The sequence below is a fragment of the Centruroides sculpturatus genome, unplaced genomic scaffold (genome assembly GCF_000671375.1).
Source record: "Centruroides sculpturatus isolate CEXI.00-Female unplaced genomic scaffold, Cexi_2.0 scaffold1471, whole genome shotgun sequence".
NCBI lineage: Eukaryota > Metazoa > Arthropoda > Arachnida > Scorpiones > Buthidae > Centruroides > Centruroides sculpturatus.
In genome coordinates this window covers 91,682-98,084 of record NW_019385804.1, presented here as the reverse complement: position 1 = coordinate 98,084, position 6,403 = coordinate 91,682, and positions in this window count along the sequence as shown.

Sequence of the window (6,403 nt, the reverse complement as noted above, 5' to 3'; positions counted from 1 at the left end):
TGTATCTGCATCAATTTTCTCTAAATCAAAGCGAGTCATTCGCAGGCGAGGCGATTCATTTTTTGAACTTAGAGACTTAGCGACTGCGGCTTTTCTTTTCAGTTTTAAGGCCATCCTTTTCCATTGTATCAAGAACTGTTGTATCAAAATTTAATAACTTTTGGATCACTTATTGGGAGAGAAAATTGGCAATTCCAACAGCATAATGCTTGTAGTAGACAATCCACAATTTCACAAGCAATGTCGCCTCCGTGCTTGTGAAGTTGTGGATTATCTACTGGAGCGAACGACTGATGGAAAACGAAAGCAAAGTATCTTAATCTTTGTTAAACGTTGCAACTTTATTTATATACTTAAGTGTAATGAAATTAAATAAAACTTTATTATTTTTGTATAATACAATAAACGTTTTGCGATTTTATATATGAAAATAAAAAAAGTAGCGTATTTTTAAGATTTGTAGCCTGAAGATAATTATCACTAGCCCAAAAAGTAGCGTGTCGCCCAATTTGAAATTTTTGTAGCGAGAGCACTTAAAAAGTAGCCCAATCCGCTACTTGTAGCCCAATCTGGCATCACTGCTCTAGAATAGATCCGGAAAGATTTATCGAAAACATCCGAAAGTATTCGTGTATCTACGACAAGAGGTAACCTGATTATAATAATGGATACCAAAGGAAATCCTTCAATTTAGAAGAGTATATAATAAAAAAGTTAAGCTTATAAGTGCTGTATATTATCTTAATAATACGATAATAAAAGTTAGTATATGAAAGTAAAGATATTATTCTTACTACATTTGTAATTATAGTACAGAAAAAACTCGTAGAATATAATCATTGTCTTTATATCGATATATCACGTATACAACCCTCTTTCGTTTCTACCAATTCACGTGCGAAGAAGTATTTACTTTCGACACTTGGGGCAGCACCGTTGCCGTAAAACTTCGCGCTAGCCGGACCTCCACCGTAATCCGAGCGCAAACGCAAATAAGTCACGTGATTAAAAGCTTTTACGCCGTTTTTACGGTAGTGGAGTCTTAGCCTAACTTTAAAATCATCAATTTGCTCTAATATAAACTCTAATATTATGATATTTTATGACAGCCAAGCCAATGAAAATCCTAAGAAAAACAATAAGATTGATACATCCGATATAATGGTATAGATGTCGTGTATCGAATTTTTAAGTTTCAATATACAGTAATACCTCGACATACGCGAACCCGGAGTTACGCGATTTTCAAATCTCGTCGATTCGCCTTTTGCTTGAGCGCCACGCAACTCTCGATTACTCATTCCCCTCACTCTATTGTTCGGCTTACATGTTCGGACTTGTCGCGCGGAATCGACACATAACTACAGTTTATTTTGTGTTATTTATTTCTGTGTTTGTTATATCTACGGAGACTCGAGAGACTCTATGTGATGATTTCTTGTAACCGTGAACGAATCAAAAGACGAAATAAGATTAACGAGAACATTTATTAGCTTACATACATCCGACTTGGATTTTACACAAATTGCGAAATTATACCCCGACTTACGCGAATTCGACTTACGCGGTTATCGCTCGGTCCCACCTATCGCGTAAGTCCGGGGTATCACTGTATAAATTATATCAATAATATAAATATAAATATAATTAGTAATTAAAAATATTTACCATATGTCACGTAGAAGCGGATCCAGAGGAACCCAAAGGAAACCTAACTCAAAAATTTTAAATAATTGAATAATTGATAAGTATTACATATAGATCAAGGAAGGTCTGTCGCCATAGGCAAGGAAGGTCTGTCGCCATAGGCAAGGAAGGCCTGTCGCCATAGGCAAGGAAGGCCTGTCGCCATAGATGTGTATGTGTAAAGTCTGGAATACAAAATAAATGGTGGTCCCTTTTGGACAGACTTGTCTTCGATGGTTAATAAAAATAATCTCGCCATCGGACGGAAAAATCAACAAAAAAAAAATTAATACGTATCTTTTATTAACTCGTGCACAACGATTTTATTGCGGATAGTCCGATATTACTCTAATACACTCTAATAAGTACTACCATATTTGAAACCACAATGACCCTAATAAGAATCACACAACCGTAATAAGAATCATATGCGCCGTCATAAACGTTTTTAAAAACAACGTTTTAAAGTTCGAGAAAATAAATTTTAATTTTTTCCGGGAAATGGAAAGGACTTAAGCTCCTTTGAATCCGCCCTACGCACTATAATGATGAATCCAGATGCAAATCTCAAAGAAGAACGATCTTTGTGTAATTGAATAAATAACAGATATATAAAACTTTTCTTATTTTAATAATTACTTTAAATAAACTAAACTATACAAATTTGCAACATAAAAAATGTTAAAATAATTGTAAAACGTACTTTAAAGAAACAATGAAGCTCATTTCATCAATAAAAATCTCAGGAGAGATGATCATTTCGGCCCCTCCCGAAATCAGAGATAACATGTCGCCGCCTCTCTGGATCCGTTACTATGTTACGATTAAAACTACATAGCAAAAATGAAATAATATAAAGTTAATATATGAAAAATTATTATTAAAAATATCTTTTTAAAATTACAGTTAAATCCTCAAACGTGAAGGCCTTGAGTTATACAATATCTTAAAATAAACTAACTTATCAATAGTGATGTAACGAATATTCGGTTACTATTCGGTATTCGGCCTATTCGGCCTATTTTTCACTATTCGGCCGAATACCGAATATTTAATCACTATTCGGCCGAATACCGAATACCTAAAAACAGGAGTAATAAATAACAAAAACACAGTAAATTAATCATTTTGGTATTTAGATTTAATGTTATCGAGTCAGTGTTGTTTGTTTATATTTATTTATAACTTGTAACATGCACAAAATAAAAAAGAAAATAATATTAGTCACATGTATTCACAATTTATAATTACAAAGATCAGCACATGTACACACCTATTCGTTCGAGAATCGTTGCACATATGAAGGTCTGACCCTGCCTATCCTTCTTTTTAAGCGCTCGTCTTTGCTCTTCCCTTTCTCTTTCCTCTATCGCTCTAATCCATGTATGCCTGTGCATACATCATAATACGCGCTCACGATACTTTCGATTCGTCACTTTTCCGTCGTAGAGTTCCCATTTTACAATTACGTGACTCAGCCTGGTGATAACGGAGAAAAGAGACAGATAGGACGTCGATATAAGTCACAGTTATGATTTCACAGATTCGAGACAGCTTGATAGCCCGAAAGGCCCCAGCCTTTCGCCCGTGCACGCTAAGTGACTTTCATTACAAGAATTTAGTTTTCCGAAGTCTATGACAACAATTGTTTGGCATTGACGGGCGCGAATTTCGTGCCAATAAGCTGCCTCGACTTGTTCGATTATGTTATCAATTGAATTTCTTATTTATTTTCAGATTTTCACTTCGCGGTCCTTCTCTGTTCTTTTTCCGTTATTTACAAGTGTAGATCATTTGATATCATCATTTATCACATACTTCCATGATACTCTTGTTTGTCCGCTACAACTGCCAAGAATTAACGCAATTGGCGAAGCGTAGTGACAGCGGGCCAATAGAGAGCAGGATCCTTGCCATAATGAGGTTTGCGCGCAAATTTTCGTACGTGCGTTAATCAAGCCGAATAGTTTGGCCGAATATTCGGCTATTCGGCCATGTTCCTGGCCGAATATTCGGTATTCGGCCTGTGGCCGAATATACTATTCGTTACAACACTAATTATTATGTGATAAATCGGATATTATTGTTAAAATTTCACTTTTAACTAAGAAAAAAACTTGTGCCTCCTTTTAATATTTCTCTTTTTTGAGCTATGTAAGCAAAAACTTTTACTCGTAAGCAAAAATATCAAGGGATAAACGATAAACCAATATGGAAAGTTATTTTATTTCAGATTGATTTGTATGATTCATCGTTTTTCCGACAGTTTAGAATAAGATTTCTAGAAATAAAATTGGATGAGAGCAACAGAATTTGATCCACAAGCTTCTATCTGACTGAATAATATTTTTTTTTNAATTTTCGTACGTGCGTTAATCAAGCCGAATAGTTTGGCCGAATATTCGGCTATTCGGCCATGTTCCTGGCCGAATATTCGGTATTCGGCCTGAGGCCGAATATACTATTCGTTACAACATTACTTATCAATAGTTGTAAATGAAGCTACGGAAAACTACCAGAAGGAAATAGTTTGAACTAAAACTGTAGTCGAGTTTATACAACATTTTGTATTTAAGGATCGGATGCATTTTGAACCCGTGTTCCTTAGAGGCAACAACTCACACCTTAACCTGTTTGGTCATACGGTACTGTACAGTACATATAAACGTAAGTATATGAACTTAGTTATTTGAGTTTGTTGTTAAAACAGTAAAATGAAAAAATATTAACTAGAAATATTTATTCCAATCATTAATACCAATATAATTATGAAAACATAATAGGTTATAATCAATCATTATTTATCGTTATCGGCTATACTCTTTTCTATAATCATTTNGGGGTATTACTGTATAATATATTAATATAAATTAATTAGTAGAATTACGTCTGCTATTATTTAACTTAAAGATTACATTATAATTATAATCTAACTAAACATTTAAAGTTAATTATCTCTATCTCAAGTGTTAAACCGAACCAAAGTTAAGTTTACTACATAAATGTGTAAGAAGTTTTACTGATTTATAATGACCAGTCTAAATAATAAAAGTTTCTTAAGTATTTAAAAAAATGTTTTATTTCTTTAAAAAACCCACAAATTTTGGATAGATAGATAGATAACACTTTATTGCACCAAAAAAACATTCATGCATCATTCCAGCTGGATCCGCGCAGGATCCAGCTGGAATGATGTTGGTCCAGCAAAAATCCACTGGATTAAAAACACTGCTGGATTGCAATCCCTACTCACAAATGATTTATATAATAGAAATAGCTCTATAATTTTCTATCTCTCGCATGTAACTAAATATCTGCAAAATAGAAATGTTTAAATATAGTCTAAGGCTAAGACTCCACTACCGTAAAAACGGCGTAAAAACCCATCGCCAGGTTGCCAGATGTTTTTTGCCCTTGTAGCCAAATAATTTTTAAAAAGTAGCCCAAAAGTAGCCAACTGCTCGAGCAGTTGGCTACTTTTGTACCAGGTGTTGTTCTACCTAGTACTTTTGTACTAATCTAGTACCTTTTTACTTGTCCCAGTACCAAGATACCCAACACCACTTTTCTAGTACCATTCATGAAATCCTAATACCTTTCCTTTCAAAACATTCATTTTTATTCTATATTTCTGTAGTTTTTTACTTTACTTTGACAATAAATAGATGTTTTTATTGCTTCCTCATTCAAATGCAGCAGTTGAACGTATTTTTTTGCAATTCAATTTAATGAAAACTAAACTACAAAATCGAGTTCTTATAGCGATAAATGTTAAACTTAGAAATCATCATCTGTTTCAACCATACAAAAACATTCTAGTGAAAAAGATTCTGATGATGATGATCTTACCAGTGATTTTTCAACGTGATAATTTCAAATTTTTGTACTTCATGTTCATTTTGCTCATTTGATTGTTGTTGAGGAATAATAGCTTTCTTGTAATATATGAATTTTGTATGTTACATGTAATGTAACACTATATAAGACATTTACAAGAAGCTGACATTTGCAAACAGTTGCAATTAGCGTAACGTTATTTGTTACTAATTTTATCAAAAACAATTAAAATTTATAAAAATTACGCCCTAGTAACCATGTTTGGTACCATTCCGTATAGCATAGCATTTACTATTAGTCATTTTTGTTTATAGATGCATTTTCTTTTCTTATTTCTTTCTTTCTAGGATATCATTTATCTGGAATTTATATTAAATTTTCTTTAAAAAATAAGCTATTATAAACTAAAAANCATTTTTTGAACTTAGAGACTTAGCGACTGCGGCTTTTCTTTTCAGTTTTAAGGCCATCCTTTTCCATTGTATCAAGAACTGTTGTATCAAAATTTAATAACTTTTGGATCACTTATTGGGAGAGAAAATTGGCAATTCCAACAGCATAATGCTTGTAGTAGACAATCCACAATTTCACAAGCAATGTCGCCTCCGTGCTTGTGAAGTTGTGGATTATCTACTGGAGCGAACGACTGATGGAAAACGAAAGCAAAGTATCTTAATCTTTGTTAAACGTTGCAACTTTATTTATATACTTAAGTGTAATGAAATTAAATAAAACTTTATTATTTTTGTATAATACAATAAACGTTTTGCGATTTTATATATGAAAATAAAAAAAGTAGCGTATTTTTAAGATTTGTAGCCTGAAGATAATTATCACTAGCCCAAAAAGTAGCGTGTCGCCCAATTTGAAATTTTTGTAG